Here is a 13,809-nt window from a genome sequence, read left to right as displayed (position 1 = left end):
CTTTCAACTGTACAGGAATTGTTATACTTCAAAACTGCGCAACGAATTTAGAATTTTTCTTATCATTTAAACAACGTTGATACGGTATGTAGTAATAAAACAATTTGCATAAGGTATTCACCATTTTCAGTATTGGTACTTTCCCAGTGTAATGACAGAAGTAAGCAGGAGTATATAGGAAAGGACAGCTGAATCCGAAAGACGATGCTATGCCGACGCCTAATGCTGCAACGTAAACTTTGCCTGGCCAAGGTTGAGCAGCATCCACTGACTGTAAAAAAAAATTACATCCGGTAAAATAAGACAAAGGGATAAAATAAAACTCGTATGGCTCTAGAATTCGATGTCTGAAAGTCCGTTGACTGTGTTCATTTTACCACAGATTTCTATAGCCATGTCGAAAGTTTTATTTTATCTCTCAGTGTTTTGTGTTACTTAGTCAGTCAGAGGAAAAATCAATTTATTTATTTCTCCGCACAATGTTTTGTTTATAACTAAAAACGGTACAATTACTCAGTCTTATATGTATTATATATGTGAGGAGCTGGTGTCCGTGAAAGGCATGGGATGCCTGTGTTACGGATCACCAGTGCCCCACCCATCGGACATGTAGATTCAATTTTGACTGGATGCATTTCAAACGTAGCGTGAAGGTACATACACAAAATAGTAAAAAATTTCAACTTAAAATTAAGTAGGTATGTATACAATTTTGGAGTGATATTACTAGAGGCAGATAAAGATTTAAATAAAGAATTTTGCAAGTAAAGAAATTTTTAACGCCTATTTACCTACTATGAGTAATTGTGGAAGCGCAAATAGAATGTAAGCTAGCGTTTAAACTTTATTTTTGATACTTGTTTTTATGTAGCGCTTGGTTAGATATCAGTTGCTGTGCCCCTTGCGCCCGGCTATAAATAGATAAAATAATACCTACAAAAAAATAAGGGGGGGGGGGGGCAATCATTGTATCAATAAAAATTGTCAGAAAGTTTTTAAATCAGTCATCTCTAGTCACTAAAGAATCTTCAGAATTTTAAAATACTAACCGCACATAATACAAACGGAAGAAATACTGTACAAGCTGGGACCGCAGACATTATATTTGCCAGGACTGTTATAAGGAAGAGAGTGATAAAAAGGCCCACATTCCAAGGTTTTCCTGTTATAACTTTTCCAAGATTTTCGCCAATAATTCGATGCAGGCCAGTCTTCTCGGCGGCAATAGTTATCGACAATGCACTACCTGAAAGATTTTAAAAGAACCGTCAAGCTCGCAGTTTTTTTATGTACATACACGTATCCAACAAGAGACACTTACGAACGATTGGCTATGTAGTTTGTCTGATGGTAATTTATAGACGACTAGCTTCTGCCAGCGGTTTCACCCGCATCCCGTAGGAACCTCTGCACGAACCCGGATAAAAACATCCTAGCCTATAGCTTTCCTCGATAAATGGGCTATCTAACACCGAAAGAATTGTTCAAATTGGACTAGTAGTTCCTGGGATTAGCGCGTTCAAACAAACAAACAAACTCTTCAGCTTTATAATATTAGTATAGATTTATTTTTTATCTTTCAAAATCTGGACGGATTTTGAAATTATATTAGAAACTAGCTGATCCCGCGAACTTCGTATCGTTCAAACCTTCCCTGGACCTCTACAAACATTTTAAAACCAAAATCAGCTCAATCGGCCCAGTCGTTCTCGAGTTTTAATCAGACTAACGAACAACAAACTTTTTTATTTATATAGATTATCACGTAGCTCAATATTACTATCATTTAAGCAAGATAATGCTGTCGATACCAGACAACTTTAGTTCATAAAGTTTTATTTAATACATATTCCCGCTTTTTGAACGGTCAGACTTCCAAATTTAATACTGACTTATGTTACACCGTCAGAGGTCTGCAGAGCTTTCCAAGACAAGAGGTTGTATAACAATTTGAAGACAACTTTCAGTCTTACTGGATGCAGCCCAGTGCACCTGTTTATATGGAACCACAATACGTGTATCGTACCACCATATTCCAAAAGAATGAACTACCCCTACTAGTCGTGGTGGCCTAGAGGGTAAAGAACCAACCTCTCGAGTATGAGGGTGTGGGTTCGATTCCAGGTCAGGCAAATACCAATGCATCTTTTCTAAGTTTGTATGTACTTTCTAGGTAAATCTTAGACACCAATGGCTGATAAAAAGGTGAAGGAAAACTTCTTGAGGAAACCTGGACTATAAAGTCTGAAATCACCAACCCGCATTGAGCAAGCGTGGTGATTAACGCTCAATCCTTCTCCATGTGAGAGGAGGCCTGTGCCCAGCAGTGGGATGATAAAAAGGCTGTAACAGAACTACCCCTACAGATTTCATCTGCATGTGTGCAAGCAACGTCACGCACCATTAGTTAGTCTTTGGATGCCTATCTATATAACTCATTTTTTGATTTGATTGTGATTATTTGGACTAAAAGTAAGTGCTATAAAAACCTAGACTACTTTAAGGTACGTCTTGAAAGCTAGCTACGACTGCCGACCGAACCTACCGCCACTGATACTACTGATTTTAGATCCAAGCGGTAGCAGCATGTCGCTGCAAGTGCGGTCGGTAGTTGCAGTCAGTAGCTAACATTCAAAATGCACCTTTATTGTATGAGTGTTGCCATGGTTACACAGGAACTGGTTGTTGTGACATTTAGTAATTAGTTTCAGATTCTTTAAGTACAGATTTTTCAGTATTCCGGTTAGAGAAGGTAAAGAGAACTATTGTAATCTACATAATAATATTATAAGGAACCAATTAATGTGCGTTACGATGTTAAACGTTAAAATTTAAGAGAAATCGTTTCCCCAACAAAAATAATGATCAATTTTTACTCTTTAAAATTAACGATCGCCATTGATACGACAAAGATAAAAATAAACATACCGAATACGAAGTAATACGCATAGTTTACGTTTTTATCAACAAATCTCCACCACAGTACGGCTGACTCAGGTTTTAAAGGCGGTAATTGACTTTTTCCTGAAACAATGGTTACAAAAATTACCCAATTTTAATCTAAACATACAAGCTTTTCGAATTATTGCCGGTTTGTCTTCTGTATAAAAAGTCTTAGGGCCAGGCCACAACAGTGCGTTGCGGCGTCGCATCGCAAAAACAACATTGCACAGCTATGCGATTAATATGATATGCGTCGTTGATTTTTGCGATGCGACGTCGCAACGCACTGTTGTGGCCTGGCCCTTACTTACTCTCAATATTAAGGAACTTCAGAAAACTATAGCTTTTAGGCAGAGTGTGGAGAAATATAACAAATATAGCTGCAACCGTTGCATCTTTAACTCTGAAAAGGAAAAATTAAACATAAGCCAAACTGCAGGTATTCAAATCAATTAGTAAGAAGTTTTTTGAATAGAAAATAATATTTTAAGAGCTGTAAAAGGTACTTTACCTTGGCAATTGTGGAGCACCCTCGGTAGCCGAGAAGTCTGCCCATCCCTCGAACCATTTACACCAGCGGAAGAAAAACATACATAGAGTAACTATGAGAAAGATTACGGTGAGCTGTAACAATTGAAGTGTCAGAAAGAAGTCTATAGTGTTCTGAAATCCATCCATCTTCCGAGCCTTTTTCCAACTATGTTTGGGTCGGCAGTCTAACCGAATATGCAGCTGAGTACCAGTGTTTTTAACCCCCGACGCAAAAACGACGGGGTGTTATAAGTTTGACGTGTCTGTGTGTGTGCGTGTGTGAGGGTGTGTGTGTGTGTGTGTGTGTGTGTGTGTGTGTGTGTGTGTGTGTGTGTGTGTGTGTGTGTGTGTGTACGTGGCATCGTGGCTCCCAAACGGATGATCCGATTGTAATGTGTTTTTTTTGTTTAAAAGGAATGTCATTCGGGAGTGTTCTTAGCTATGTTTGGTGGAAATCGGTTCAGGTCTTCAAGGTCATCAGCTCGTTTGTAAGGTGTGATAGGAATGTTACACGCTCAGTTTACTTGCAAACATATGTAGGACCTGAAATTTGAAACACTAATGTCTTCTGGAATCACTGAGCTGGTCCGCTGTTAGGGCATGAAGCTAGGAGACGTAACCCTGAACTGCCTTTTAGTAAACCCATCGAGTTTGGGCTCGTTGAATTTGTCTTGACGAGTTCTCTTCATGTTTCTAATTGACGAGAACCTGATGCTGGAAATGGGATGTGGCGGATGAAACCCTGGAATGCCGGAATGAAATGGATAAACCGATTTATATTTTTGCTGTAAATCTAGATTCATGAGGATTGTTAAACAGCTTCCTTTGGCCGAGATCGCATATACGTAAGTACCAACTAAAGCATGTCAGACTAAACTAAATTTTGACGTGTCGGGGGACCGCTTTTTACCTTCAAAAATACTTACATCAATCAAATGACACCTACCTAACTTTAAATTTGTTTTTTCGCAGCCCAAAGTACTGATACTCCTCTAAATAGTGTTCATTTATGAGAAAGGGATATTTTAACCGCGTGGGAACAATATCTAAACGATAAAACGCTTTACACAAAAATACCGAAACTCTTAACATTGGCGTCTATCATCAGCATAGACCATTTAGAGCAAGTGAAATATCAAATACTCAGATTTTCAAAAAATGTTTTGATGTAACAGAAGTGTACATTAATCATTAATTAAAATTGCATTATCAGTTTTCTGAAAATCAGGTCAAAAACTTTTCAAAACGCCCACGAACTTTCTACCGGGAATAAATCCAAAACAACGTTTAAACAGTTTCTTAGCAATTCTACAAAATTCAAATTTAGAATACACTCTCACGCATGCTTGGCTAGCCCTTTTGATGCTAGTAACATGCTACAGTTATTAAACCCTTTGAAATGCACGTAAAGTCCTTAAAACCTAGATTTCGCATATGTACCCGCTTTTTTTGCAAAAGAGTTTATTTTGTGCATTATATTATCAGGCAGGCCCATGCGCAAGTATCAGTTGCGTGGATCGATCAATCGCAGTCCCTCCATGTAAAATACTGGTAATCAAGTGCATCAGGTTAGAATTATCGAAGCTGACCCCAACACAATTGAAAAAAGGCTTGGCAGTTGATGAGGGTAACAAACCTTTTCATGTAGACTAGTTTTAGATGGTAACTCTTCTCGAAACTTCAGAAAGCCAGTCCGCAACTCTTCCATTTTGCCAGAAGGCATCGGTACTTTCAGGGCCCTAAATAAAATAAATGGGAAATAAGATGGCGGAAACTCATGTAAGGTTATCGGCCTACTGCACAGGACATATTATAGGGCAAGAGCATTTACGAGAATATAGGTGCACAGACAATAACGTGCTTCTCCGATGCACTGGTGTATCTATCAAAAAATTTGAAATTTCAGGCTGTTTTGTGAAAGTTTCTAAAACTCACAAAGCGATTTCGGTTTGCCCCGGGAATCGAACCCGAGACCTCGTGCACAGCAGTTACGGATGCGACCACTAGACCAACGAGGCAGTTAATAAAAACCAAAACTGTAAAACACGATACTCATTATCCTCCGAGCCTTTTCCCAACTATGTTGGGGTCGGCTTCCAGTCTAACCGGATTCAGCTGAGTACCAGTGCTTTACGAGAAGCGACTGCCTATCTGACCTCAACCCAGTTACCCGGGCAACCCGATACCCCTTGGTTAGACTGGTGTCAGACTTACTGGCTTCTGACTACACGTAACGACTGCCAAGGATGTTCAATGACAGCCGGGACCTACAGTTTAACGTGCCATCCGAAACACAATCATAGTGTAAAACCCGATACTGATATTACCATTAAGACGAAATAAAGAGTCAGAAGCAACTTTATAATGCACACATAGACTCCCTTTTACTAGTCCATGGTAAATGTTTTAACCCTTAACCTGTTCTACACAAATAGTTAATCACAAAACTTACGATTTTGTTAGTATCATGTGGTAAATAAGGCAAAAGATGAACATTACAAATGCGACGGGGAAAGCAAAAGCCGAATATTGCAGATAATTGAATATATCGGGGTATTCCATGCCTTTGGGAGCAAATCTGCGAATGAAAGAGAAAATATAAAATATTTTATGATCTTATACCTAAATATGCTTAGGAACTCTTAATAAAATCAAACATTAAATCTATATACAAATATACATACTCCACAAAAATTGCCCGAAAGAGCATAGTTACAGATGCAGAATGCATAATTGCAGTGCTACCTGAAAATACAATTTTATTATCACCAAATGCAGACAAAGGATAATGGTCATGCTTTTGTGGGTTGTGGCCCAACCCTGTTTTTGTTTACTTAAGTATATGTACATACTCTACAAAAACTGTCTGATGAAGAGAGAATACATTTACAAACAGAACGTTAACGTTACAAGCAGAACGTAAAATTACAGTCGAACAAAGCTAGTTTTTAAAACCACTAAATTAGTGATGATAATACATACATTAAGTGTCTGTAAAAATAACAAAAAAAAAAACAACAAATGATCATAGACAAAAACATCGCCAACCCGTCAATTATAAAATTACATACCAATCCCTGCGGAAACTTGGATTGCATTATTAACAATATATCGCATAGTAACAAAATTTGGCATATTGCCTGATTTTAATGTTGATCCCTGAAACATAATTATGCATGTAGTTAACAAAAGACTCCATTATAGTTTATGACGATACTTAAAATTTGATAATCCGCTCCATGAAAAATCTACTGGTGGTAAAAGCATCTCCGCTAGTTTGGAAGCCAACTAAGGAAATGATTAGGCACATGATAATAGAGTCCTTTGGCATATAGGGACTTAATTATAATATTATGTACATATTGCACTTACATCTATCTTAGTTAGCACGGACGTAGACATCTGTGTAAGGATAGAACAAATTATGAGCCGATTGCTTAACATCGACAGAAAGAACGCCGCTGAACTGAACTTGAATATTATCCTGAGAACAAAGTACGCATAATGGTGAAATTTCACATAATATTATGTTCGCGCACATTTGTTTGTGATGAAAAAAGAGTACGCGTAAATCCGTTGATGTATTGGTTAGAATGGAATCCGGTTCGGCTGGAAGCCGACCCCAAGATGGTGAGGTAAATAGATGAGGTAGAAAAAAATATCACAAGATGTCAAAATTGTTATTACAATAGGGGGCAAGATAATACATGTGGTCAAAATAACTAACGAGCTATTACTGAACCATGATATTAGAGCCACCAATTGCTTAAACCTATATTCCAGCGATATTCCAATGTTTCATAGCGAGTAAAAGGTGATATCTCTATGTTTCTGATGAGGATAAAAAATTACCTTCTGGGAGAATATTGTTGTGCATCCCCAGAGCATATAAACCATAATGCTATGCGTTTATCCACACCGGAATTATTCAGCAATACGAGAAGCATTGAAGATAGTAGAAAAAGAATTATATTTTCCTGAAAAAAGTAGGCCATTATTAAATCAATCAAAGCTAGTGGTTTTGAACTGAAAAGATAGGTTGATAAATTGCCGCGGTTTTATTGCGTAAGTATGGGGTTGTTTAAACTCTGCTAAATCATAACCATGTTAGTATGTAGCATTACTATCGGGTGTGGCCACTACAACATTAAGCTTCAAATGGTCATAACGCATCCATTAAATTACGGCACTATTCTTCTAAAGAAAATTTACTTACATTCATGTAACAGTTGCATGCTTGAATGCTTGATATGACACCAGCCATTGGCAATAGGAATACTGTAATTAGACCAGTTGCAGGAACCGCAACGGGTTGCACAAGGAAGAACCAAAACATTAACAGCCACGTCAGCTGCACGGTTAAGGCATGCTGTAATAATTTCAATAGATAGAAAAATGCTTCTGTGGCACTATCGATGCTACAATTACTTCTATGACAAAATCATTGCCTGAGTAACTAAATCTGCAACTCATCTGAAAAATATATCGTATTGGTATAAGATATACTTACATTATCTCGCTCGCTTTGCCACGACAGAACACATAGTGGTACCAATGAACCAATAATGCCCCTGAAGTTATTCTTAAACATATTTTGGATTCTGAACCCCATACCTGGGACTGGTGTTTTTGAGGGCTCCCGAGACCAACTACGGAACAATTTATTATGTTAGAATTAGAAATACTTGGTCTAGAAAATATAACTATTTCGATAAAAAAAATACTTACAATGGGTTCGGAATAAAGCTAAAAAAATAAAAAAACAAATTAGTAAGTCGTTAAAACAATTAAAATAATCATTAAAATAAGTCATTCAAAATTAAACTTACCTTCCAAGTGTACTAGTAGGAGGAGGCCTGTAATTAACAAAAAAAAAAGTAGATATTAAATACATGTAATCAGACATAGGTATACTTTTCGAAATTGAAACTCCGCTCCTAAGACGACCCACTGACCCATAGGGTCAGGTAATAGGGCGGAGTTTGAGACCTCTTTCCATGTCGGACCTCGATGAACAATATCGTGGATCGCTATTAATTTGTATTCACACACGTGATAATGTGCCGTTTCGCTGCTCCTCACCCTGACCAGAAGAAAAAAACATTCTTCGCGCTGCGATCACGAAACACGAAACTCGACGCCAAGTATCTCCATAAATGTAGCATGTACCCTTAGAGTTTATTCGCGATGAAATTTTTAAATCTATGCAGATATGTCAACAAGACGACTGTCCAACCAAGCTAACACCAGTCCATATTCCAAAAAATACCTTCCAAAATTAATAATAAATAAACTAAAAACTTACGGTGGCTTCTTCGCTTTCCCCAGCCCCATTTTTTTTCAGAATCACTATCTTCGTTAGATTTATAATAAATTATTTTCAACTCAACCGACAGCTAAAATCGAATGTTTCGTAAAACAAAACACGGTTAGGTTGTTTTCTTTTCATAAAAAAAAAAAACTATATTGTCAACGAAAAAAAAGATCATAATATCCATGCAACAAGGTTCACACGACCATTTATTGATATACACTGTATGGTTCCTTTCTTCGATGAAACTGTTTAAAAGGTTTGTTACGACCCGCCCGTTTTCAACCCGGACAGGACAATCTGCCTGATACCTCGTGGTAAGACTGGTTGTCAAAACTTCTGGCTTCTGACTCCCAATGATGAAATAATGACAGTCCACCAATGTAAAGTGCCTTCCAAAGTACGTAGCAACTGGTAATGACCAAAATATTTCATGAATACCCATGCACATACACTCTTTGCAAGAAAATCGGACATCTTTGCGAAATCTTGGTTTCAAGAACTTTATGAATGCTTCAAAAGTTTTCAATGATTGGAATATTATTATGTTACTACCAAATCAAAAGGGTTAGCCAAGCATGCGTTAGAGTTGAATTTTGTAGAATTGCTAAGAAACTGGCCAAAATCAATATTTCGCATAGGTGCCCCCTTTTTTTGCAAAAGAGTATAATAAAATACCGAATTTTTGTGCAATTGACGGTTGCTGTCAGTCAGTGCTACCAGACGTGGAAATCCAATCACCCAATTAAAAATCAGTCAAGAGCGTGTCGGGCCACGCTCAGTGTAGGGTTCCGTACTTCGCCGATTATGCTTCACACCTATCCTGACCCCATGAACTACGAAAAAATCTTAATAGTGCGAAGTAGCCCAACGTACAGCGATATCTCTTGGGAAAATGGGTTACTAATGTGCAAAAAACTAGATGGTGGAGGTATGTATGGTTAGGGATATGGTTTTGGGTGGTAATTTTGGATTGCGTGAACTGATTTTAATACTTATTCTTTTATTCTTCGAGGTTCTATACTGCCGTGCTTATAAAAAACGCATTAACTAGGATTTGAACACTTTCGAGAAAACCGCGCCTAAAGTTTTTATTTTTATTTTTGCTGTAACTTCAAACTAATTTGTCCGATAAGTATATGATCTATATGTACCAAATAAAGAATAAGTTGTCCAAAATGTATTTATAGACACATATATTCAAAATATAGGAAGGTATAGCATATAATTTAACAATAATTCTAATTCGAAGAACTTACGTCGACTAGTCAAAAACGCATTAACTAGCATTCTTGATGCATATATGCTTAGTAAAACAATATAATGCGATTTTGTGTAGTCATTGTTACTCCAATCCTTCATTATTGCACCCTATAAGTGCATCAACATCATCACTTGATGCGTTTATATTATGCGTAGTTTTTTGAATCAACAAACGTGGGTCTAGCTTGGTGGTAGCGCCGCGACTGCGCACAGTGTGAGAATCTCGCAATCTAGGGGGATTTAATTCCAAATCGAATTAATTAAAATATATACAAGTTAAAAAATAATATTTCTCGGTTTACAAATAAATAAAAATACTTAAATAGTGAGAGAAAATAAAGTTTTATTTGAAAAAATGCGATATGAATAAATTTTGTTATTTTAGTCACTATTTCCACTTTCGGCCTCATTACGGTGGGTACAGAAAGCAATTTTAGGACATCAGGATCTAAAGGACTCCGTTTTCTCTTCATTATAAGTCTCAAGCTGGATATGAAGGGGTCTGATGATATGAGAAGTCTGTTAAGTAGGTCGGTATTGGTGTCTATTCGTGTCGTTTTTCTAGTGAATAATTCCCTGTATCTTCGGTTATCTTTCGTTTCTAGCCTCTTGTGCCTCCTCTGATAACTGGCCAATCGGTACAATACACGAATCTATGACATTCCGACCATTAAATAAAACTTTGTACACTCTAACTAGCATGTTATACCATGAGTATTCCCCAAGTTTCTGGTTCGTTCTGTGTAACTATTGAAGGAATCCAAATCGACTGTAAAACCCGACCCGAGAGTTACTAAATTGATATGAAACCTCGTTATTAATTCTAAATTTACCCCAGTAATATCAGCACTACCATCATGCTTAATGCTTCATCGGCCGACACAGTCACTTGAACGCTATCGCTAAGAATTTTTTTTTCATACGGTTTTCATCATGGAACCTCTCTTAGGTGAACTCATAGAAAGTTCTTTTACGATAGCTGCAGAGTCCCTTTTACCAGCTTTTCGAAGGTTACATTCATGTGCAATCGCTATTTCTTCAGGGCTAGTAGACGATATTAGATTCTGAAGTTTGCGTTTAATTTGCATTTAAAATATTAACTTTATAATTTATTTATTTTTACCTTCGTACTTTAGTATTTATTTTACCATATGATTATTAAATATATAAAAGGTACGATAACTTAAAAGATAGCAGCTGTAAATTATCTTAAAATAAAAACAAGTCACTGACTTAGACGTGCAGCTCCATCTAGCGTGGCAAAGTTGAACTTGTAGTCCAATAGCTCATGCAAAGCTTCATGAGGCACAGTGTTCCACGTTTCAATATAGGTGGCAGTCCTATTTATATACTAACATTATAATGCAAGTATGAAAGTTTGTACACCATTCCTTCTATAGATAAGTAGAACCTAGATATGACAAGAATTTCCTGATCTCCTTGTCTTCTGCAAAATGTTTTCCATTCCCATCCTCTGCCTTCAACGCGTCTACAATAAAACGGACAAAAACTACTCCCACCGCACATCTAAAACCCAAAAAAAATATACTTAAATCAACTGTTACTTTGAAAATGTACTTTTGTATTGCCTACATTATAAAACTTGGAACGATTTTTATTAACGTATTTCAATAAACGCGTTTAATATCGAATAAATAAATCCTTCTTCTACCTTCGTGTCGATGACCATCTTATAGTGAGACGACGAGAGCACGGCCGGATGCGCTCGTTAGATCTTCCCGCGAGCAATAAACCCTAAAACTATGAAATGTCTTTTAAGCGATTTAAAAAAAGAGCAACTAGATTACATATTTTAGGAAGCATTTCAGTATCCAGTATTTAAAACCAGTATGTAATTGTCCTCATTTCAGGCCTAAAACCAAAGCCGCTCAGAGCACGCAAATACCCGAATCAGGAGTAGAAGCTGCAGGGAATACCGTTAAAGTGGGGAAAATAACCTTTTGGGGAAATTGTAAGCCTTTTATAATAAGTAATAGGAAAAAGTTACAATATTAATATCCCTCACTTTACTTTCTACTTTTGAGATTGCGCCAAAATTGAGACTTTACCTAACATGAGGCACTTACTATATTAAGGCGGGTCCAGACATGTATCATTTGCCCGATCCGATCACCGTATCGTATCTGCGTATCGTATATCCTTTCCACATATGCAATCATGATACGCGTCGACTACTTATACGGATAATAAGAATCATAGAAGAGAACCATAAACATTATTTAAAGTTTCTGAATAATTAATGCTTCTTATGTCTTACAGATGGTAATAATATTATTCAGTGGTGTAGTTGTAATGTTTTTCTCACGTGCTCCACAAATATTCTACGGGTGGGGAGACTATATTTCTGATTACTACGGTCTGAATAACAATAAATTGTAAGTATGAAATTATAATAAAATGAAAATGATTAAGGAATCAAAATGAATGAAAAGTAACTTTTGATTATTTTTAAAAGTGTTCAAGACTCTGCCGCAGCGTTCTTAGTTTGCTTTTTAATGCTTTTATTGCCATCTAATTTGGACTTTTTTCGCAACTTCTACGTTAGTGGTAAGTTTTATTACAAGACTTCAAACTAGCCCCTGCTTAAACAGTATCGCGCTTGTCGTAAAATACAAAACATAGCTAAAATTAAAAGGAAGTGTGTCATTTTCAAACTTGATCCAACAGGTTTGACTATATGGTAGGTAACCATATCCATATAAACAATTTTGCTTTCTTATGATACAATCAGTTTAATATAAGTCTTTAGAAAAGTGTTAATGATTAATTTTTAATTGACTTGAAATGATATCTTGGTTTGTTTGCTTGAACGTACTAATTTCGAGAATTATTGTTTTGACATTGAAGAGGACTATAATGCTATTTTAAATCGCTAGAAATGTGGGTGAAACCACTGGCGTGACCTTATATACAATGATTTGTTTCAAAAAGAAGCGTTACAAACAATTACAAACTACAAACTAGATTACGTGTTACTTTTACAGAAGACGAGCTGCCTAATAAGCCAGTGCCGTCAGTTTTGGATTGGACAGTAATGAATAAAAACATGCCATACAGTTTTATGTTCCTCCTAGGTATGATTTATCTTAATAAGTAGAAAAGCACGTAAAAGAGAGAACTTTTACTTTCTTTTGAAACACTTGTGGATTTATACTTCACTCCTAGAAATCAACGTCGCCAGGAATTGTACATACATGTACATATGTACTTATATTATACCTTTCCCTTAACCTTTACCTTTCTTAATTGTAACGCCATTAAATGTTTCCTACAGGTGGTGGATTTGCGCTCTCGGAAGCTGCTAAAAAGGAATATTCAGATCTGAATGGGTACATCGGAAATGCACTCAGACATCTCAACATTTTTCCGAATTACTTTATCATATTGCTGATAATCATATTTACAGTCTTAATAACAAACTTTGCGTCAAATGTCAGTGTATGTAATATTGTCACGCCTATAGTCATGCAATTGGTGTTAATTCAAAATTTTGATATTGTTCTCACGATTCAATTTATAAGAAACTCGCTCCGGTTGTGACAACATTTTTGCATTCCTCGCTTTCTCGGGGATCAAAATTAAGCGCTCGGTTAAAAAACAACTTTGTACTTTTGTATAACAAATAAATTTTTCTAAGCAGTGAAGTTCTGGTAGGCCAGATTTTGACGTCTTTAATATCTAAAAATCTATTTAGTCTTCAACTTGAAAGATCTTTTGTAAACTTGTATTATGTTTATAGT

The sequence above is a fragment of the Helicoverpa armigera genome, chromosome 2 (assembly GCF_030705265.1).
Source record: "Helicoverpa armigera isolate CAAS_96S chromosome 2, ASM3070526v1, whole genome shotgun sequence".
Taxonomy (NCBI): domain Eukaryota; kingdom Metazoa; phylum Arthropoda; class Insecta; order Lepidoptera; family Noctuidae; genus Helicoverpa; species Helicoverpa armigera.
This window is presented reverse-complemented; position numbering follows the sequence as displayed.